We start from the raw sequence: 24,723 nt of genomic DNA, 5'->3' as shown, positions 1-24,723 counted from the left end.
TTCACTTGAAACAACCAAGGAAAGAATATACTATGTTTATTTTATATCTTTACATATAATAATATATATTTTTATATAACAATATACCTATGGGTTTTTTTAGTAATTATATTTTTTCATGTTTTTATTGTGGTAAGAACAGATAACATGAGACCTACTCTCTTAAATTTGTAAGTGTATGATATAGTATTGTTAATGATAAACACAATGTGTACAATTATATCATTTTAATATATGTGTAATATATAAAATTTCTTTCAAAGTTTTTTGACAAACTAAAGCAAAGATAACCATAATTTATTGTAACCTTACAGCATACATACAATAAAATATATGAAAACAAGAGCACAAACAGTGTGAGGGTGAGTAAAAGAAATACACAAGTTCTAATAATATTTTGTTGGTCATCTAATATTGTAACATTTTTGAACGTCCACCTTAGTGAGTTAAGATTCCAATGCAATCTCTAGAGAAACTACTATAAAGTTTTAATTAAAAAAAAAGACTCAGGTTGATTAAAACAGTGGGAAAATCCTACCATGTAAGCATGAGCCATAGGAAAGCTATTATGGCTATATTAATACCACACAAAGTAAAAGTCAACAGGGAGTATGTCCAGGGACATAGAAAGAAATTTTATGATACTATGGTTTATTACAGGATATTGAATACAGTTCCCTGTGCTATACAGTAGGACCTTGTTGGTTATCTATTTTATATATACTAGTTTTTATCTGCTAATCCCAAACTCCTAATTTATCCCACCCCCACCCCCTTCCCCCTTTGGTAACCATAAGTTTGTTTTCTACATCTGTGAGTCCATTTCTGTTTCATAAATAAGGTCATTTGTGTCATATTTTAGATTCCACATATGACTGATATCATATATTTGTCTTTCTCTTTCTGCCTTACTTCACTTAGTGTGATAATCTCTAGGTCCAACCATGTTGCTTCATATGGCATTATTTCATTCCTTTTTATGGCTGAGTAGTATGCTATTGTGTATGTATACGGCATCTTTATCCATTCATCTGTTGATGGACATCTAGGCTGCTTCCATGTCTTAGCTATTGTAAATAGTGCTGCTATGAACATTGGGGTGCATGTGTTTTTTAACTATAGTTTTCTCTGGATATATGGCCAGGAGTAGGATTTCTGGATCATATGGCAACTCTATTTTTAGTTTTTTAAGGAATCTCCATACTGTTCCCCATAGTGGCTGCACCAATTTACATTCCCACCAACAGTATAGGAAGGTTCCCTTTTCCCCACACCCTCTCCACTATTTGTAATTTGTAGACTTTTTAATGATGTACATCCTGACTGGTGTGAGGTGGTACCTCACTGTAGTTTTGATTTGCATTTCTCTAATAATTAGTGATGTTAAGCATATTTTCATGTGCCTATTGGCCATCTGTATGTCCTAGAAAGGATTTAAATGTTTTATTATTCCACCTTGAAATTTATGGTTCCTCTTTCTAGAGATTTCCTTTGTTCCATGTTTTTCTTGGCCCTTGTTTTGCCTTCTGGGAGATAAGTGCTCATCCATTATCCTCCAAGACCCAGTCTGAAGTAGGCATAATACAGGATGTTATCTTTGAAAGCTGTGAAGATTTCTTTATCAATTTTGTGTTTATGTGGTTTAGGAAATCTGGGAAATTTTAGGGCTCATTTTTCACAGGCTCTTCTAGGCTAGGTTTAGGGTCATTTTAAAGAAGATGTATCTTCTATTTGTTTCTAGTAAGTTCCATGTGCAAATAACCACCAACAAAGATGTTTAGATATTGTTTTCAATCCTGAAAACAATTACTGGCCAATTCATTTCATTATTATCTCTGTTCTCTATATCTCCTTATTTCTCAAATTAACGGCAGCCTTCTTAAGGTCATATGAAACTGTCAGTTTCCATGGGAAGGAAACTCTATTAATCCCATCTCTAATAACAGGTTCTAGGCCCACACGTGGCATGCCACAAGTTTACCTGCTTCTAAGGATTTTGCTTTAGAACCTTTGCTTATAATTCAGTCTGGAGTTCAGTGTCCAGTTGGCTTTTTCATTCCTGCAAGGCTCCATATTATACTAATGTCAATTTATAGGAATATTACATTTCCTTCCTTGTAGGAGTTTTGTTTTTCCTTGTGTTTATAGTTGCCAAAGATTTTATTTAAATAACTTTCTATATACTTATTATTAATTTATCAGCAAAAGTTTCAAAATAAGTATGACTATAATCTCAGTAGGTTCTAAGCAGTCAGGTAGAATTTTAATTTTTCCTTTGAAGTCATTCATCATGTAATAGTGTTGCTTCCTGTTCTTATTTAGATGTTTTACTTACTCTATATACAAATATATCATTTTCCTTCATCACTGTTCTGAAATTTCCCTTCAACTCTATTCTGTGTTGGATTATATTCCTTCTCTATTCAATATTGTCATCCATCTTGGTTTACACCTTAGTTTTTATGGAGCAGTTTTTCCAGGAAAAGACGGTGAATAGAAGGCAATTTTTGAGACACAACATTTACAAATGACTTTATTTTTCTTCCACACTTGATTACTTGATTGAATATGGAATTATAAACTGTTAAATCATTTTTCTTCAGAATTGTGAAGGCACTGCTCCATTTTCCTTTTTGTTGTAAAGCTGCTATAAAATAGACTGCTTCTTTTATCATCACCAATAATTGTATGTAGACTATTATTTTTTACTCTCTCTAGTTTTTATGGTCTTTGGTCTCAGTTATTTAAAATTTTTAAATTATATGTCTCAGTCTGGTTTTCTTTCCTATTGCTTATTCCAGCACTCAAAGGACCTGTGTGACATGAAATTCATGCCCTTCAATTATCAGAATTGAAGACTAACATGGTTTCTTTATTATTTACCCTCTCTCATTGTCTCTTTTCTCTCTTTCTTGAACCTCTTTTAATCTGACATTGAATCTCCCTGTGCTATGAACTGACTTGTGTCCCTCCAAAATTTATGTTAAAACCCTAAGCCCCATGTGACTGTATTTGGAGATAGGGCCTTTGGGAGGTAATTGACATAAATAGGTCACAAGTGTGTGTCCTTATCCAATAGGATTGGTGGCCTCAGAAGAGGAGAAAGAGAGAGAGAGAGAGATCTGTGCATGCATGAAGAAGAGGTCATGTGAACATGAAGCAAGAAGGTAGATGCATACAAGTCAGGAGAAAAGGCCTAAGAATGAAACCTACCTTGCCAACACCTTTATCTTGGATTCTCAGACTCTAGAACTGTGAGAAAGACATTTCTGTGATTTAAGACACCTACTCTATGGTATTTTGTTATGGCAGCCCAAGCAAACTAATACACCTTGACCATTAATTTTTATTTTCTCTTCCAATGGCCATTTATTTATTTTTTGTCTTTCCAAGTATTTTAGTCAGTAATCTCCAGAGAAACAGAATCAACAGGCTGAGAAGTCTCAAGATGTTCAGTTGTCAAGCTGAATACCCAGGAGATCCAATAGTGTAAGTTCCAGGCTGAAACCTGGCAGGCTTGAGACCCAAGAAGAGCCAATTTTTCAGTTTGAGACCAAATGTAGAAAAAGACTAATGTAGCAGTTCAAACAGTCAGGTAAGAGGACTAACTTATTATTCATCTTTTTTTTCTACTCACGTCTTTAAATGACTGAATGAGACACACCCACATTAAGGAGGGCCATCTGCTTAATTCAGTCTATTGATTCAAATGCTAACCTCATCCAGAAGCACACTCACAGATACTTCCAAAATAATATTTCACCGAATGTCTGGGCCTCTTGTGGCCTAGTTAACACATAAAATTAACCATCACACCAAGTTATTGTCTCAACTTCATCTTCTACACTTCGTATTTCTTTCTTTTTGCAATCACTTTTTTTCTTCTGAGTGTCCTTCACAGAGATAGAATCATGCCATTCTTTCATCAATGCAGCGTATTCTCTTAACTCTGTGAGAATATTTATGTTATTTTAAAATTTTTATCTGTTCTCTGTGTTATTTTTATTTCCATTGAGGGCTTCTGCTCTGATTTTAAGTCTATTTTTATTATGTCATAATTTTTATCAAATGACCGCTAATTAATGCTTCCTATTAAATTTTTTGACAGAGGAACTAAGAAACTGAAAGAAAGCTCTCTGTGAATACCCGGTAATTTCAATGGATAGAATCCACTCAAGGGATGGTAATGTTTCATTGGAAAATCTAAATCTGCCAGACATTGTAGGGCTTTTTTTTTCCTTTTGCAAGACATTCCGCATTGTATGTTGTAAGATATAAACACAGTTTTCAAGGTTATTGGAGTTGATTGTAGGATCTAGGGGTACTGGGTTCATATTCAGTTATTCTGCCAGTTTTTACATGGCAGCCCTTAGCTGTGATTCGGTGTGATGTTTCCTTTTTCTTCCTCCCTCCCTTCCTCCTGCCTTTCCTTTCTTCATTCTTTCTTCAGTAATTTTCAAGTATACAATACAGTATTCTTAATTATACTGACCATGCTGTATCAGCCTGATGGTTCTGAGTCCAGAGAATAAACCTCTTGTCTTCTGGTGTGTAAAAAGAGTAGTTATGTAGTTGCATAGTGAGGAGAATGAAATCCAGTTTGACACCTTGCTGTTTCTTTTACAGACTGATAAAAAATCATTCTTTCTTCAATGCCATTTTACTCTTATCCTGGTTTATTTTTATCCACAGCAAACCTAAGTATATGAATTTATATTATATTTATCTATTTTCTATATTTTTATTGTTTCACTCATCTGTCTTCTTCTGTTAAATAATGTCAGTAGTCCTCATTTCTATATCTCCAGCATTTATAATAGTGGCTAGAACCTAGTAGGTATTTAATAAATTGTTGTTAAATAAATAAATGTTCTAGATATACTGTTTTATATTTTTCAGGTGACAGTTTTCAGATGTTGGATGTATTTCTGATAATTTTTTATTCATAACTAGCTTGGGTTTTTTTTGGGGGGGTGATGGAAATATGTATGGTTATCTCTTTTTTCTCAAAATTGAGGAATTTCACAATATGTTTACTTGTGTACTTTTAAAATTAATGCTACTTGGGACTTAGTGAGTTTGTATGTTTGCCTACTTCAACTCAGTGAAGTTGTTTATTCTTTCATACTCATGCTCCATTTGTCCCCATTCTTCTTAGTGCCCTAGAAAACTAACCTCCACTGACTGTATCTGCCCTTGTCCACTGGCTTTTGGTTGAGTTCAGGCTATAGACGTCACAAGAGAGAAGAGAAAGAATTTGGAGTATTTATTCTTCTGGCTCCCTAATGGGCTACAATTTTGCAGTGGCTACATTCCATTTTGGAAGACCGTATTTCCAACTAGACAGCATACAGGTTTAAACTAATGTATGCAATATGCATACAATATGCAATATGTAATATACAATGTACAACATATAGTAAAAATAAATTTACAACAAAATGGAAATACATAGCCTTTATGGGCACAGATGATTCACCAAATAATTGTCATATGTTAGGTTAAAAAAAAAAGAAGCCTCAATATCACACAGATTATACGTCTGGATATAATACAAGAGAACTACACCTGAATAATAAATGAAAGCTTTTCAAAGTTTTAATTGCTAAACACTAAAATAATTATCACTAAATAATAGTTTTATTAAAGAATAGACTATACTTAAAATTATAAAATACCTAAAACTGAATAATGCTTTAAGCATTTTATAACAAAATCTGTTGGATACAAAGTAGTGCTCACAGGAAATTCAGAGCTGTATATACACTTATCAACAAACAAGAAATAATAGAAACAAATGAGATAAGTAGTTTAATGAATAAGAGACACCCAAAGAAACAAGAAAGAGAGAAATACTAAATATAAGGCAGAAATAAATAAAAGAGAGAGCCACAAAAATGATGACAAAACAACAGAGATTTCTAAATCTGGTTCTTTAAATTCTTTAGAAGAGAGTAAAACCTCTGATAATACTGATCAAGAATCAAAAAATAAGTTGCCAGTGAATATAAAAGAAAATGAAGAATACAGTACCACAGTATTTTAGCTATACATCATAAACAACACAAAGCTAATAATTTTGAAAAAGAAAATGAAACTAATACACTTTTGTAAAAATATAAATTGTCATAATTGGTTTAAAAAAGTAAATATAAAACTGGAATGGTCCCCATACTGTTTTTTTAAATGCATGGCAATAAAAAGCTGCCCCACCAAATGATAAATAAAAGCAAAAACAACACAAGTCTCAGCCCATATGGTTTTATAGGAGGGTTAACAAGCTGCTCCGAAAGAGCAAGGTAATGTGAAGATTCCCAACTCAGTCCATGAGGCATGTTTAAACTGATTTTATAAATATAAAATGATATTTTCTTTAAAAAAAGAGAAACAAAAACACAGACCAAAAAAAAAAAAAATTATAGGCTCATTATACTGACGGACACAAATGTGAATATAATAAATAACACGTGACTGAATTTAACATTGAATTATAACATGTATCTTGATCAAGTAGGAGTTACACCAAATAAGTTAACCTGACTTAAAATCATAAAAATGAATCAATTCACATATTATTGAACCAAACAGCTCGTGCTCCCCTCTCCACACACACACACACACATTTTCTAGAAGAAACCTTAACAAAGAATACACAATATTTTAGTGAGTTAATATTAAAACACTATTAAGGAAAATAAAAAGCTGAATAAAATAAAGTATAATCAATGCCCATGGATGGGGTAATTTAACATTATATAGATAATATTTTCCCTATAATCTATAAATTTCACTTATCTATAAATTTCATTATATTTCAACTGAACTTTCAGGAAGAAATTTTAGGAACTTGACAATTTCATCATAAAATGAAATTAAAAAGCAATGGTCCATAAATAGCTAAGGGAATTTTGGAAAGGGGAACAAATAATGCTATCTTACCCAACTATCTATTAAGGTATGTGACAATGCCATAGAGTTTAAAAACTATGAAATTGGCAGAGAAATACACAAATGAACAGAATAGAGAATTTTATGTACACATGTACATAAGGGAACTTGATATATGCAAAAAGTGGTGGCACAAATCAACTTGTACTGCAGAAATTGACTTATTCAATAGTGAAAAATTTAGCTGGATCCTTACTTTCCCTCTGTTTCTATATCTCCTTCTGTCTATTATTGCTGTCTCTTTGTCTCACTCTTTCTGATGTTGAGCCAGAACCACCTAATAAGGTTGTAATTCACAGATTCATGACTCAAACTATTTGAGATGAAAAATATCTATTATTTTAAGCCACTAAATTTTAGAGTAGTGTCTTACATGCTACAACCTTTTCCACATGAACCAAAGATAATACTGTGCAATGAGATGAATATGACTACCTCAACTCTGTACCTGTTGTTCAAAGAAATAAAAAAGAACACATGAAGTAAAATCATTCTGCCTCCTCCTCATTTCTCACAGGGTAGATGGGAAGCAGGGGAACAAAATTGTTAAGAGTGAGGCTTTCTTCCCCATCTATATTGTGGTGTAGTTGTTACATAAAAACCTGTACAGAATTAATGTATACAATTGGTGAGTGCGGACACATACGTCCACATGTGTTACCGTCACTATAATCCAGGTAGTAAACATACCCATCACCTCCAAAAGTTGCTCTGTGTCCTATTTTGTTTGTTTGTTTCTTTGTTTATGGTAAGAAAGAACACTTAAGATTTATCCTCTAAAAAAACTTTTAAGTACTCAATTCCTATTAACTATAGGCACTAAGTTGTACAGCAGTTCTCTGGAACATACTTCTGTTGTATAACTAACTTCATATTTGAACAACATATTCCCATATCCCTCCCCCCATTTCCTGGTAACCACCATTTTATTGTCTACTTCTATACGTTTGACTATTTTAGATGCCTTATATAAGAGGAATTTTAGTATTTGTCCTGTTACTGACTTATTTCACTTTGATAATGTTTTCTAGATCCATCCATTTTGTTGCAAATGGTAGGATTCCCATCTTTATGAAGACTGAATAGTATTTTATTTTGTATATATACCATATTTTCTTTATCTATTCATCTGTTGATGAACAGTTGGATTATCTGCATATGTTGGCTATTGTGAATAATCTTCCAATGAACATGGGAGTGCAGATACCCCTTCAATTGGAATGATTAATATTGTTAAAATGTCCATATTATCCAAAGTGATCTACAGATTCAATGCGATTCACATCAAAATTCCAAAGACATTTTACAGAAATAGAAAAAAAAAATTTTAATTCATACAGAATCACAAACAACCCTGAATAGCCCAAGCAATAATGAACAAGAAGAACAAAGTTGAAGGCATTATACTTTCTTATTTCAAATCATATTTCCAAGCTACACTAATCAAAACACTATAGTACTGGCATAAAAACAGACATATAGACCAACGTAACAGAATAGAGAGCACATAAATAAACTCAGGCATGTATAATCGATTGATCTTTGACAAGGGTGCCAAGAGTACACAATGATGGAAAGAATAGTCTCTCCAATAAATGGTGTTGGGGAAACTGGATATCCACATGCAAAAGAATGAAATTGTACCCTTATCTTTCACCACATGAAAACAAACTCAAAACTGATTAAAGATTTCAGTGTAAGATCTGAAACTCCTATAAATAAACAGGAGAAAACCTTCCTGACATTTGTCTTATCAATGATTTCTTAAATATGACACCAAAAGCACAGGCAATAAAAGCAAAAATAGGTAAGTGGAATTACATGAAACTTAAGCTACTGTAAAGCAAAGAAAACAATCAACACAGTGAAAAGGCAACCTAGGGAATGGGAGAAAATATTTACAAACCATGTATATGACAAAAGGTTAATTTCAAAAATACATAAGGAACTCCTACAACTCAGTAGAAAAAAAAAATTAAAAAAGAGCAAAGGACTTAAAGAGACATTTCTCCAAAGGAGACATACAAGTGGTCAAAAGGTATATGAAAAGATGCTCAACATGTCTAACCATAAGGGAAATGCAAATAAAAACCACAATGAGATATATTCTCACATCTGTTAGAATGGCTATAATTTTAAAAATTAAAAACGAGTGTTGTTGCGGTTGTGGAGAAATTGGAACACTTATACATTATTAGTGGGAATATAAAACAGTGCACCTGCTATGGAAAACAGCATAAAGTTTCCACAAAAATTAAAAACAGAACTACCAGATGATCCAGAAATCCCACTTCTGGGTATATATTCAAAATAGTTGAAATCAAGAGTGAGGCTCTTAGAGTTCATTTTTGAATCCTGTCACCACCCACGACTAGCTGTGTACTATTGAGCAAGTAACAGTCTCTCTGTCTCAGTAAAATGAGGATACTAATAGTACCTAACGTTTTTAAAACATTTAGAACAAAAATAGCACATGGTAAGTACAATACAGTTGTTTGCTATCTAAAATTAAGTTGGTAACTGAGATCAAAATGTGTTTCTTTTAACATCAGATATCAGGTTTCAAAGAACGATAAAGTATTAACAGCTTAAATCAATTAAAGATGTGGGTTTTCTATGATTTTTAATTAAAAATATAAAAATTTAATGTTTAAATTTTTAATTTCCATATTAAGTTATAGTCTATTTAACTGATACGTTTGATATAAATATATACCTTAAATATTGGCGGCTATAAATCAGAATGAATTTGAGCCCAAAGCTGAATTTCAGGGAAAGAAACCTGCGATTACTAACTGAATCAAAAGGGTAATTACAATACACGATTTAGCCATGAAAATCTAAAACACTAGTCATAAAAATGACAGGTTTGTGACATTTTGCACTTGATTATTTCCATTTCTGTTTGTAGAAGAGATAAATTTTATAAAATCAAAGAACAAATCCATTAATTAATTAGGTATACCATCATTAGGTAAAGGTGAGAATTAAAGATGAAGTGTTCTCTTTCTATGAAAACAGAAATAATATTGATTTTATCTGATACTAAAAGTAATATATGCTCTTCCTTTAAAAAATACAACAACAGATAACTCAGGAAAATATAAAAGATGGTAAAATCACCAATCATCTTACAGCACAGTGCTAGCCACAATGGACATCCTCATGTATATTCATCCACAGAGTCATCTACATAAATAGATGTTTTATTTTACTTTTCAAGAATAGACCTTATATTGCATGGCCTCTTTTCCAATACTATAGTTCAGATACTTTCTATATCAGTACATATAGCTCTACAGTATAATTCTAGTGACTCTAATGTATTACCTAATTATATAAGGATGGGTATTTTGCATTTTATTTCTAATCATTTTATATTATAAAATTTTAAGAAAGAAAGTCTGTATGCACATTATTCGGGAAACTGTATTATTATTTTCCTAGGAACATTCATAGGATTGAAATTGTTAGTGTCTATGTACATTTTTAAAGCTATAATGCACAGAGAAAAATTCCCAGAAAAATACTTTGCAGTATTATAATTAATGTTTGTATCCATTTTCTTGTAACTTTCCCTTTAAAATATCAACCATTTGTCATCTTTATGAACGTGGTAGGGAAAGTACATAACATTATTGCTTTAATTTCTATCTCATTAAATAATAAAGTTAAATAGTTATGTCTATTGGTATTTTGATTTCTTTGTTTTAAAATTACTTTTCAAGCACTTTACATATACTTTCTAATGAATTATTTTAAAATTACTTTTCATGCACTTTGCATATATTCTCTAATGAACTATTTTAAAATTTTGATGGTATTGTATTTATTGATTTTATAATATAAACATATTCATTAAAAATCCCAGTGACAGAAAAACAGAAAGATAAAAGTATGGTAAAACACACCAATTTCAGCATGTAGAAATAGTTATTTCTATCATTTACTGAGCATCAATTATGATATATTTCTTCATACATACAGATGAGTAACTAACTAGTATTTAGTTAGAAGTAATGAGAAATTGTTCCACACAAGCTATATTTAAATATAATTATTCCATTTAATTTTATTTCAGGTAACCTAGCACACAAAATTGCTGCAGGAGTAAATCTGAAGTTATTGCTAAACTTCAAATAAATGTTCCTTTACAATAAGAGATACTCATTTCTAAAGAATCCATCTGAATTATTTTAAAAAACTATGAAAATTTTTTTAATTGTTTCTTTTTGCTCATTTATAGAAATATAATTATTTTTTACATTGATCTGTATCCAACAATCTGTCTAAACCCTCTAGTTAATTATAAATTTGCTTACAGTTCTTCTGAGTTTTCTACATTAACTGATGAACCTAGGGACTGGACAGGAATAAAGACAAAGACGTAGAGAATGGTCTTGAAGACACGGGGAGGGGGAAGGGTAAGCTGGGACGAAATGAGAGAATGGCATGGACATATATACACTACCAAATGTAAACTAGATAGCTAGTGGAAAGCAGCCGCATAGCACTGGGAGATCAGCTGGGTGCTTTGTGACCACCTAGAGGGGTGGGATAGGGAGGGTGGGAGGGAGACGCAAGAGGGAGGGGATATGGGGATATATGTATACGTATAGCTGATTCACTTTGTTATACACCAGAAACTAACACAACATTGTAAAGCAATTACACCCCAAAAAAGATATTAACAAAATGATCATATAATCAAACTTAATTCTTTCTGGTAATCCTTATGCCATTTATTTACATTTGTCCTATCTTACTGCACTCTCTAGAAAACCCTTAAAATGTTGAATTGTAATAGTGATGGCAGACCATCTTTTCTCACTCCAGATTTTTTTTTTTTTTTTTTGCGATAACGCGGGCCTCTCACTGTTGTGGCCTCTCCCATTGTGGAGCACAGGCTCCGGACACGCAGGCTCAGCAACCACAGCTCACGGGCCTAACCGCTCTGCGGCATGTGGGATCTTCCCGGACCAGGGCACGAACCCGTGTCCCCTGCATTGGCAGGCGGACTCTCAACCACTGCGCCACCAGGGAAGCCCCCACTCCAGATTTTAAAGGAACAAGATTTTCCACTTCTGTGGCAGAGGCAATGCTATATATATTCATCAAAATACATCTTTTCTGCTTTTCTGTGTGTTTAGAAAACTATATTCCCAAGCCTCCTTTGCAGTTAGGTTGAGGATATGTAACTGGATTCTGGCCAAGGGATAAGGGCAGTTGAAGTAAAACTCTCCAAGACCTGAATCTTAAAAAGATCTCATGGGACCCATCTGCACCTTCTTTCCATGTGATACTACAGCCCATAAATTTCATATGTGAAAGATGGAAGATGGAAGATGGACGATGGAAGCAGCTTGGATCTCTGAGTCACCACTTTGAGGGGTACTGTCCTGGAGAGCTGCCAGACCTGAATTAGAATTTGTCTAAATGAAAAATAATGTTTCAAGCCACTATAATTTTTGTGATCATCTTTTGCTGAAATAAATCCTTTCCTCCTTGAACTAGAGTAGATTCTATTATCAACAAACCAAACATGAAAAATACACCATCCATTTCTTGTTTTCTAAAAGGTTTTTTTTAATTTTAATTAATTAAGAATGTTGAATCTTATTCAACACACTATTTTTCATATATTGGGTTGATTATATTTTCCTTCAATTTGTTAATGTTGTGGATTATATTACTAGATTTTATAACATTAATTCAGGGTTTCATTCCCAGATAAACCCAATTCTGATGATGATATATCACCATTTTTCTAAAGTGATAGACCTACACTGCAAACATTTTCATTACAATTTTTGCATCAACAACCTTGTATTGCTCTTGCCTGATTTTAATCTCAAGGTTACACTAGCCCCAATTTAATGAGTTGAATTCTTTGCTCAGTCCTCCATAAGAGATTGTATAAAACATGAATTCCTTAAATAGTTGTTAGAATTTACTGGATGAACAACTGGGTCTTAATTTCCTTTATGAAAAAAATTTAACTTATTTACTCAGTTTAATTGTCAAAGAGTATTCAAATTTCCAGGGGAAGGGCAAGTTGGCAGCATAGGAAAAACCCTGTGCTCACCTTCTCCCAAAGAAACACCAAATCTACACCTACATATAGAGTAATTCCTCCTGAACAAGATCTGAAGGCTGACTGAAGAGCTACTGCACATAGAAGGAACAGGTAGGAAAGATGGAGACAAGGTATCCACAGGAACCCCACCCCCATTATGGCGACTTGTAACAGGGAGGGATATAGCTGAGGGGCCCAAGCACATAGTTGCCCATACAGGGACACAGCAAAACACCCCAGCAGTTTTAAGGGCACCTAGACTATATGGGAACAAAATCCATTTACTAAACCTAGAACTTCTGCCAAATGAGCACAGAAATGCTGGAGTCCTCTCTGAGGTCGGGGGTGCTGGAGAGCACAACTGTTTGAGTCTCCCCAGGATTCCCCCCAACCCTTGCCAACTCCAGCTCCAGCACCAGCCATCCCTCCAAGAAAGCCATGGGTGCAGCACTACCCAGGGACCGCCACCAGTCCAGACCCAATCCAGCTTCAGCCACTGTGCCAAGGGACCTTGGGCACAGTGCTCTCCAGGGATTTCCCCTGGCCTGGGACTGATCCAGCCCCAATTGCCCTGCCAATGCAACCTCAGGCATGGTGCCCCCCTAGGGGCTACCTCCAGCCCAGAACATTCCAGCTCTAGCAGGCCTGCCAAAGCCACCAGGCACACGCAATCTACAAAGGGGACACTCCCACACAAAGCTAATCCTTCAAGACCAGATGACGTTTTGCCTAATTCATAGGATCAAAAACTGAACATCAAACAGCATGAGAGGAAAGAATAGGCTCCAAACGAAAGAACAGAATAAAACCCCAGAAAAAAAAACCCTAATGAAATGGAGATAATTAACTTACATGATAAAATATTCAGGAAAAGGGTCATAAGCACGTTCACTGAAATTGAGACAAGAATGGAGAACTCAGTGACAGCATCAACAGAAACCTAGAAAATATAAGAAAGAATAAATCAGAACTGAAGAATACAATAACTGAAATTAAAAAAAAAACACTAGGGGGATCAGTCGCAGATTATATTACACAGAATGGATAAGCAACCTGGAAGATAGAATACTGGAAATCATTCAATCAGAACAGCAGGACTTCCGGGAAGATGGCGAAAGAGTAAGACACGGAGATCACCTTCCTCCCCACAGATACACCAGAAATACACCTACACGTGGAACAACTCCTACAGAACACCTACTGAACGCTGGCAGAAGACCTCAGACCTCCCAAAAGGCAAGAAACACCCCATGTACCTGGGTAGGGAAAAAGAAAAAAGAATAAACAGAGACAAAAGGATAGGGACGTGACCTGCACCAGTGGGAGGGAGCTGTGAAGGAGGAAAGGTTTCCACACACTAGGAAACCCCTTCGCGGGCGGAGACTGCGGGTGGCGGAGGGGGAAGCTTCGGAGCCGCGGAGGAGAGCATAGCAACAGTGGTGCGGGGGGCAAAGTGGAGAGATTCCCGCACAGAGGATCTGTGCCAACCGGCACTCACCAGCCAGAGAGGCTTGTCTGCTCCCCCGCCGGGGCGGGCGGAGCTGGGAGCTGAGGCTCAGGCTTCCGTCTGAGCGCAAGGAGAGGACTGGGGTTGGCGGCGTGAACAGAGCCTGCAGGGGGTTAGTGCTCCACGGCTAGCCGGGAGGGAGTCCAGGGAAAAGTCTGGACCTGCCGAAGAGGCAAGAGACTTCTTCCCTCTTTCTTTCCTGGTGCACGAGGAGAGGGGATTAAAAGCACTGCTTAAAGGAGCTCCAGAGACGGGCGCAAGCCGCAGCTAAAAGCGCGGACCCCAGAGACGGGCGGGAGACGCTAAGGCTGCTGCTGCCGACACCAAGGGGCCTGTGTGCGAGCACAGGCCACTATCCACACCTCCCTTCTGCGGAGCCTGTGCAGCCCGCCACTGCCAGGTTCCCGGGATCCAGGGACAACTTCCCCGGGAGAACGCACGGCGGGCCTCAGGATGATGCAAAGTCATGCCGGCCTTTGCCGCCGCAGGCCCGCCCCGCACTCCATGCCCCTCCCTCCCCGCCGGCCTGAGTGCGCCCCCGAATCAGCGGCTCCTTTAACCCCATCCTGTCTGAGCACAAAACAGACGCCCTCCAGCGACCTACACTCAGAGGCAGGGCCAAATCCAAAGCTGAGCCCCTGGGAGCTGTGCGAACAAAGAAGAGAAAGGGAAATCTCTCCCAGCAGCCTCAGAAGCAGCAGATTAAAGCTCCACAATCAATGTGATGTACGCTGCATCTGTGGAATACATGAATAGACAACAAATCATCCCAAATTAAGGAGGTGGACTTTGAGAGCAAGATATATGATTTTTTCCCTTTTCCTCTTTTTGTGAGTGTGTATGTGTATGCTTCTGTGTGAGATTTTGTTTGTATAGCTTTGCTTCCACCATTTGTCCCAGGGATCTATCCGTCCGCTTTTTTTTCTCTTAATAATTATTTTTTTCTTTTAGTAACTTTATTATATTTTATCTTAGTTTATTTTATTTTACTTTATCTTCTTTCTTTTTTCCTTCCTTCCTTCCTCCTTCCCTCATTTCTTTCTTTCTACTTCTACTAATTGTTTCCTTCTACTTTTTCTCCCTTTTCTTCTGAGCCATGTGGATGAAAGGCTCTTGGTGCTGCAGCCAGGAGTTAGTGCTGTGCCTCTGAGGTGGGAGAGCCAACTTCAGGACACTGGTCCAAAAGAGACTTCCCAGCTCTACATAATATCAAACGGCGAAAATCTCCCAGAGATCTCCATCTCAACACCAGCACCCAGATTCACTCAACAACCAGCAAGCTACAGTGCTGGACACCCTATGCCAAACAACTAGCAAAACAGGAACACAACCCCACCCATTAGCAGAGAGGCTGCCTAAAATCATAATAAGGCCACAGACACCCCAAAACACACCACCAGACGTGGACCTGCCCACCAGAGAGACAAGATCCAGTGTCATCCACCAGAACACAGACACTAGTCCCCTCCACCAGGAAGCCTACACAAACCACTGAACCAACCTTAGCCACTGGGGACAGACAACAAAAACAATGGGAACTATGAACCTGCAGCCTGCAAAAAGGAGACCCCAAACACAGTAAGATAAGCAAAATGAGAAGACAGAAAAACACACAGCAGATGAAGGAGCAAGATAAAAACCCACCAGACCAAACAAATGAAGAGGAAATAGGCAGTCTCCCTGAAAAAGAATTCAGAATAATGAGAGTAAAGATGATCCAAAATCTTGGAAATAGAATAGAGAAAATGAAAGAAACATTTAACAAGGACCTAGAAGAACTAAAGATGAAGAAAACAATGATGAACAGCACAATAAATGAAATGAAAAATACTCTAGATGGGATCAATAGCAGAATAACTGAGGCAGAAGAACGGATAAGTGACCTGGAAGATAAAATAGTGGAAATAACTACTGCAGAGCAGAATAAAGAAAAAAGAATGAAAAGAACTGAGTCCAGTCTCAGAGACCTCTGGGACAACATTAAACGCCCCAACATTCGAATTATAGGGGTTCCAGAAGAAGAAGAGAAAAAGAAAGGGACTGAGAAAATATTTGAAGAGGTTATAGTTGAAAACTTCCCTAATATGGGAAAGGAAATAGTTAATCAAGTCCAGGAAGCACAGAGAGTCCCATACAGGATAAATACAAGGAGAAACACGCCAAGACACAGATTAATCAAACTGTCAAAAATTAAATACAAAGAAAACATATTAAAAGCAGCAAGGGAAAAACAACAAATAACACACAGGGGAATCCCCATAAGGTTAACAGCTGATCTTTCAGCAGAAACACTGCAAGACAGAAGGGACTGGCAGGACATATTTAAAGTGATGAAGGAGAAAAACCTACAACCAAGATTACTCTAACCAGCAAGGATCTCATTCAGAGTTGCCAGAGAAATTAAAACCTTTACAGACAAGCAAAAGCTGAGAGAGTTCAGCACCACCAAACCAGCTCTATAACAACTGCTAAAGGAACTTCTCTAGGCAAGAAACACAAGAGAAGGAAAGGACCTGCAATAACGAACCCAAAACAATTAAGAAAATGGTAATAGAAACATACATATCGATAATTACCTTAAATGTAAATGGACTAAATGCTCCCACCAAAAGACACTGATTGGCTGAATGGATAAAAAAACAAGACCCAGGGCTTCCCTGGTGGCACAGTGGTTGAGAGTCCGCCTGCCAATGCAGGGGACACAGGTTCGTGCCCCGGTCCAGGAAGATCCCACATGCTGCGGAGCCGCTGGGCCCATGAACCATGGCCGCTGAGCATGCGTGTCTGGAGCCTGTGCTCCTCAACGGGAGAGGCCACAACAGTGAGAGGCCTGTGTACCGGGAAAAAACAAACAAACAAACAAAAAAATAAGACCCATATATTTGCTGTCTAAAAGACACCCACTTCAGACTTAGAGACACATACAGACTGAAAGAAAGGGGATGGAAAAAGATATTTTATGCAAATGGAAACCAGAAGAAAGCTGGAGTAGTAATTCTCATATCAGACAAAGTAGACTGTAAAATACAGACTATTAGAAGATACAATGAAGGACACTACATAATGATCAAGGGATCGATCCAAGAAAAAGATATAACAATTGTAAATATTTATACACCCAACATAGGAACACCTCAATACATAAGGCAAATACTAACTGCAATAAAAGCGGAAATCGACAGTACACATTCATAGTAGGGGACTTTAACACCCCACTTTCACCAATAGACAGATCATCCATAATGAAAGTAAATAAGGAAACACAAGCTTTAACTGATACATTAAACAAGATGGACTTAATTGATATTTATAGAACATTCCATCCAAAAACAACATAATACACATTTTTCTCTAGTGCTTATGGAACATTCTCCAGAATAGATCATATTTTGGGTCACAAATCAAGCCTTGGTAAATTTAAGAAAACTGAAATTGTATCAAGTATCTTTTCCGACCACAACACTATGAGACTAAATATCAATTACAGGAAAAGATCTGTAAAAAATACAAACACATGTGTAAACAATACACTACTTAATAACGAAGTGATCACTGAAGAAATCAAAAAATACCTAGAAACAAATGACAATGGAGATACGATGACCCAAAACCTATGAGATGCGGCAAAAGCAGTTCTAAGAGGGAAGTTTATAACAATACAATCTTACCTTAAGAAACAGGAAATATCTCGAATAAACAACCTGACCTTGCACCTAAAGCAATTAGAGAAAGAAGAACAAAAAAAACCCAAAGTTAGCAGAAGGAAAGAAATCATAAAGATCAGAGCAGAAATAAATGAAAAAGAAATGAAGGAAATGATAGCAAAGATTAAAAAAACTAAAAGGTGGTTCTTTGAGAAGATAAAAAAAATAGATAAACCATTAACCAGACTCATTAAGAAAAAAAGGGAGAAGACTCAAATCAATAGAATTAGAAATGAAAAAGGAGAGGTAACAACTAACACTGCAGAAATAAAAGAGATCATGAGAGATTACTACAAGAAACTCTATGCCAATAAAATGGACAATCTGGAAGATATGCACAAATTCTTAGAAAGGCACAACCTGCAAAGACTGAATCAGGAAGAAATAGAAAATACGAACAGACCAATCACAAGCACTGAAATTGAAACTGTGATTAAAAATCTTCCAACAAACAAAAGCCCAGGACCAGATGGCTTCACAGGCGAATTCTATCAAACATTTAGAGAAGAGCTAACACCTATCCTTCTCAAACTCTTCCAAAATATAGCAGAGGGAGGAACACTCCCAAACTCATTCTACGAGGCCACCATCACCCTGATACGAAAACCAGACAAGGATGTCACAGAGAAAGAAAAACTACAGGCCAATATCACTGATGAACATAGATGCAAAAATCCTCAACAAAATACTAGCAAACAGAATCCAACAGTATATTAAATGGATGATACACCATGATCAAGTGGGGTTTATCCCAGGAATACAAGGATTCTTCAATATACGCAAATCAATCAACGTGATACACCATATTAACAAATTGAAGGAGAAAAACCATATGATCATCTATACAGATGCAGAGAAAGCTTGTGACAAAATTCAACACCCATTTATGATTAAAAAAACCCTGCAGAAAGTAGGCATAGAGGGAACTTTCCTCAGTATAATGAAGGCCATATATGACAAACCCACAGCCAACGTCATCCTCAATCGTGAGAAACTGAAAGAATTTCCACTAAGATCAGGAACAAGACAAGGTTGCCCACTCTCACCACTCTTATTCAACATAGTTTTGGAAGTTGTAGCCACAGCAATCAGAGAAGAAAAGGAAATAAAAGGAATCCAAATCAGAAAGGAAGTAAAGCTGTCACTGCAGATGACATTATACTATACATAGAGAATCCTAAAGATGCTACCAGAAAACTACTAGAGCTAATCAATGAATTTGGTATAGTAGCAGGATAGAAAATTAATACACAGAAATCTCTGGCATTCCTATACACTAATGATGAAAAATCTGAAAGTGAAATCAAGAAAACACTCCCATTTACCATTGCAACAAAAAGAGTAAAATATCTAGGAATAAACCTACCTAAGGAGACAAAAGACCTGTATGCAGAAAATTATAAGACACTGATGAAAGAAATTAAAGATGATACAAATAGAGGGAGAGATATACCATGTTCTTGTTTTGGAAGAATCAACATTGTGAAAATGACTCTACTACCCAAAGCAATCTACAGATTCAATGCAATCCCTGTCAAACTACCACTGGCATTTTTCACAGAACTAGAACAAAAAATTTCACAATTTGTATGGAAACACAAAAGACCCCGAATAGCCAAAGCAATCTCGAGAACGAGAAACGGAGCTGGAGGAATCAGGCTCCCTGACTTCAGACTATACGACAAAGCTACAGTAATTAAGACAGTATGGTACTGGCACAAAAAGAGAAAGATAGATCAATGGAACAGGATAGAAAGCCCAGAGACAAACCCACGCACTTATGGTCACCTTATCTTTGATAAAGGAGGCAGGAATGTACAGTGGAGAAAGGACAGCCTCTTCAATAAGTGGTGCTGGGAAAACTGGACAGGTACATGTAAAAGTATGAGATTAGATCATTCCCTAACACCATACACAAAAATAAGCTCAAAATGGATTAAAGACCTAAATGTAAGGCCAGAAAGTATCAAACTCTTAGAGGAAAACATAGGCAGAACACTCTATGACATAAATCACAGCAAGATCCTTTCTGACCCACCTCCTAGAGTAATGGAAATAAAAACAAAAATAAACAAATGGGACCTAATGAAACTTCAAAGCTTTTGCACAGCAAAGGAAACCATAAACAAGACCAAAAAACAACCCTCAGAACGGGAGAAAATATTTTCAAATGAAGCAACTGACAAAGGATTAATCTCCAAAATTTATAAGCAGCTTATGCAGCTCAATAACAATAAAAGAAACAACCCAATCCAAAAATGGGCAGAAGACCTAAATAGACATTTCTCCAAAGAAGATATACAGACTGCCAACAAACACATGGAAGAATGCTCAACATCATTAATCATTAGAGAAACGCAAATCAAAACTACAATGAGATATCATCTCACACCAGTCAGAATGGCCATCATCAAAAAATCTAGAAATAATAAATGCTGGAGAGGGTGTGGAGAAAAGGGAACACTCTTGCACTGTTGGTGGGTATGTAAATTGATACAGCCACTGTGGAGAACAGTGTGGAGGTTCCTTAAAAAACTACAAATAGAACTACCATATGACCCAGCAATCCCACTACTGGGCATATACCCTGAGAAAACCATAATTCAAAAAGAGTCATGTACCAGAATGTTCATTGCAGCTCTATTTACAATAGCTCGGAGATGGAAACAACCTAAGTGTCCATCATTGGATGAATGGATAAAGAAGATGTGGCATATATATATACAATGGAATATTACTCAGCCATAAAAAGAAACGAAATTGACCTATTTGTAATGAGGTGGATAGACCTAGAGTCTGTCATACGGCGTGAAGTAAGTCAGAAAGAGAGAGACAAATACCGTATGCTAACACATATATATGGAATTTAAGAAAAAAAAAGTCATGAAGAATGTAGGGGTGGTACAACAGGAATAAAGACATAGACCTACTAGGGAATGGACTTGAGGATATGGGGAGGGGGAAGGGTAAGCTGTTGCAAAGTTAGAGAGAAGCATGGACATATATACACTACCAAACGTAAGGTAGATAGCTAGTGGGAAGCAGCCGCACAGCACAGAGAGATCAGCTCGGTGCTTTGTGATTGCTTGGAGGGGTGGGATCGGGAGGGTGGGAGGGAGGAAGACGCAAGAGGGAAGAGATATGGGAACATATGTATATGTATAACTGATTCATTTTGTTGTAAAGCACAAGCTAGCACACCATTGTAAAGCAATTATACTCCAATAAAGTTGTTAAAAAAACACATATACATTTAAAATGTAGGAGAAGACAGACAACAAGATGTTAAAAAAAAAACAAAAAAACGCTACGGAAAAGGAGTTCCTCTGTCTGACTCTGAAATAGAACCAAGGCAGAATGATGTTGAGACTCAGTCAAGAGGGCAAAGATTTAGATGTACCTGTCGTTTTTGCCGGTGTCATAGAGATCCTTCTGAGGATAATTATGAGAATTATCACAACAATAAGTATTACAGTAATTATGACACGGAGTCGAAGGAACCATAAACTTTATTCTTGTACTATGTTTTCGTCCTGGTAATTTTTGGGATCATTATGAAGCTTGGGAAAGATTGTGTACCAATATTTTGATAACCTATATTATAAGTTCTGTGTTGTCTTTTTTTCTTGCATCTCTTTTCTACCTTAATACAGTAACTTAAAAAAAAAATCAGAACAGCAGAAGAATTTTTTTAAAATGAGGAGAGTTTAAGGGACAGCTCGGACAATAGCAAGTGTTATAGCATTTGCATTATAGGGGCACCAGAAGGATAAGAGAGAGAGAAAGGGATAGAAAATTTATTTGAAGAAAACTTCAAATAAATTAGGCTTAAAATTTCCCTAACCTGGGGAAGGAAACAGACATCAAGGGACAGGAAAAATAGTGAGTCCCAAACCAGATGAACTCAAAGAGATACACACCAAGACACATTATAATTAAAATGGCAAAAGTTAAAGATAAAGAGAGAATCTTAAAGGCAGCAAAAGAAAAACAACTAATCACATACAAGGGAAACCTCGTAAGACTATCAGCCGATATTTCAGCAGAGAATTTACAGGCCAGAGGGGAGTGGCAGGATATAGTTAAAGTGTTGAAGGGAAAAAATTTAAAATCCAGATTATTCTGTCTAGGAAGGCTTTCATTCAGTATTGAGGGAAAGATACTTTCCCAGACAAACAAAAACTAAAGGAGTTCATCAGCACTAAACCAGCCTTACAAGAAATGGTAAAGGATCTTCTTCAAGTGGAAAAGAAAAGGTCACATCTAAAACTCAGAAAATATATGAAAGGAAAAATCTCAGTGGTAAAAGCAAATATATAGTAAAGGCAGTGGATCAGCCACTTAAAAAGTTAGTATGAAGGTTAAAAGACAAAAGTAGTACAATCAAGTATGAATACAGTAGGTAATTAAAAGTTACAGAAAATTAAAAGATGTAAAATATGACATCAAAAACATAAAACACGGGGGGAGTAAATATGTAGTGCTTTTAGAATGCCTTAGAAGTTAAGCAACTATCAGAATTAAAGATGGCTATAAAACCAGATCGGTATATATGAACCTCAAGGTAAGCAAAAACCAAAAACCTACAATGGATACATGAAAAACTGAGAGGAATCCAAGCATAACACTAAGGGAATCCATCAAATCACAAAGGAAGAAACCAAGAGAAGAAGACATAAAGAAAAGAAGAACTATGAAAACACCAGAAAACAACTAATAAAATGGCAATAACGTATAAATAATTATTTTATCCACTTATCTGTTGATGGGCACTTACGTTATTTACATATCTTGGCTATTATAAATAATGCTGTGATGAACACAGGGGTGCACGTCTTTTTCTATTAGTGCTTTCATATTCTTCAGATAAATACCCTGAAGTGCAAGAGTTAGATCATATGGTAGATCTATTCATAATTTTTTGAAAAATCTCCATTTTGTCTACCCCAATTTACATTCCCACCAACAGTGAAAGAGGATTCGCTTTTATCCAACATGTTATTTCTTGGCTTTTTGATACTAGCCATTTTATCAAGCATAAGGTAATATCCCATTGTGATTCTGACTTGCATTTTCCTAGTAAATAATGATGTTGAGCACCTTTTCACTTATCTTTTGGAAATTTAAATATTTTCTTTGGAAAAATGTCTATTCAGGTCCTTTGCCCATTTTTAATTAGATTGTTATTTTTTTTCTATTGAGTTGTATGAGTTACGTATATAATAACCCTTATTGGATATTAGCCCCTTAATGGATATATCATTTGCAAATGTCTCCTCCCATATGGTAGGTTGTATTTTGCTAAGTGAAATTAGAGAAAGACAAATGCTGTATGATTTCACTCATATGACAAATATAAAAACAAAAAAAGTGAACAAACCAAACAAAACTAACTTATAGATACAGAGAACAGAGCAGTGGTTGCCAGAGGGAAGAGGTGGGGGAAAGGGTGAAATGGGTAAAGGGAATCAACTATATTGTGATGAATGGAAACTAAATTTTTGGTGGTGAGGATGCTATAGGGTATACAGCAGTAGAAATATAATGTACACATGAAACTTAAACCAGTGTTACCTCAATAAAAATAAACCTAAAAGAAAAAGAAGACAAGCCCAAAAATTTACTTTATATATAAATGAACTGAATGCTCCATTCAAAAGACATAGGGCAGCTGAAAAGATTAAAAAAATAATGAGAAGAAAACAAGACCCATCTATATTCTGTCCCCAAGAGACTGATCTTAGATCTAAACACACATATAGAATGAAAGTGAAGGTATGGAAAAAGATATTTTTTCCAGAAAACTGGAAAAAACACAAGCACATTGAGACTAATGCTAATAAACAATCAATGGGTCAATAAAGAAATCAAAGTAGAAATTTTAAAAAAAGGCTTGAGCAAATGAAAATGGAAACACAAATTTCCAAAACCTATGGGACATAGAAAAAGCTGTTCTAAGAGGGAAGTCCATAGCAATACAGACCTACCTCAAGAAACAAGAAAAATCTCAAATAACCTAAATGTATATTTAAATAAGCTAAAAAATGAAGAGCAAGTAAAGTTCAAAGTTAGTAGAAGGAAGGAAATAATAAAGATCAGAGCAGAAATAATGAAATAAAGACAAAAAAAGGAAAAGATCAATAAAACTAGAGTTGGTTCTAGTTACATAAAGGATACATAAAAGTGACAAGCCTTTTAGCCAGATTCAAAAAGAAAAAAGGTAGAGAGCCTATATAAATAAATCAGAAATGTAAGAGGAGAAATTACAACTGACACCACAGAAATACAAAGGATCATAGTATGCCAACAAATTAGAAAACATAGAGGAAATGGATAAATCCTAGAAACATACAATCCTCGAAGACTAAATTATGAAGAAATACAAAAACTGAAGAATAATTAAGTAGTGAAACTGAATCAGTAATCCAAAAACCCTTTCCCTCAAAAAAGTCCAGGTCCTGGAGGTTCACTGGTGAATTCTATGAAAC

General features: G+C 35.9%; 1 long non-coding RNA gene across 2 annotated transcripts in view; it reads right to left on the bottom strand.

Annotated features, from left to right (window-relative positions):
• Positions 1–13,875: 13,875 nt before the first annotated feature.
• LOC137217232 (uncharacterized) overlaps positions 13,876–24,723 on the bottom strand; it is a 430,021-nt gene continuing 419,173 nt past the window's right edge. For both annotated transcript variants that reach the window (XR_010940065.1, XR_010940064.1), the window contains one exon: positions 13,876–13,964. This is a non-coding gene — a long non-coding RNA (uncharacterized lncRNA). The remainder of the gene's footprint in view (positions 13,965–24,723) is intronic.

This window comes from Pseudorca crassidens, chromosome X, assembly GCF_039906515.1.
Source record: "Pseudorca crassidens isolate mPseCra1 chromosome X, mPseCra1.hap1, whole genome shotgun sequence".
NCBI lineage: Eukaryota > Metazoa > Chordata > Mammalia > Artiodactyla > Delphinidae > Pseudorca > Pseudorca crassidens.
The sequence above is the reverse complement of the archived record's forward strand: the minus strand, read 5'-3'. Positions and strand labels throughout refer to the sequence as shown.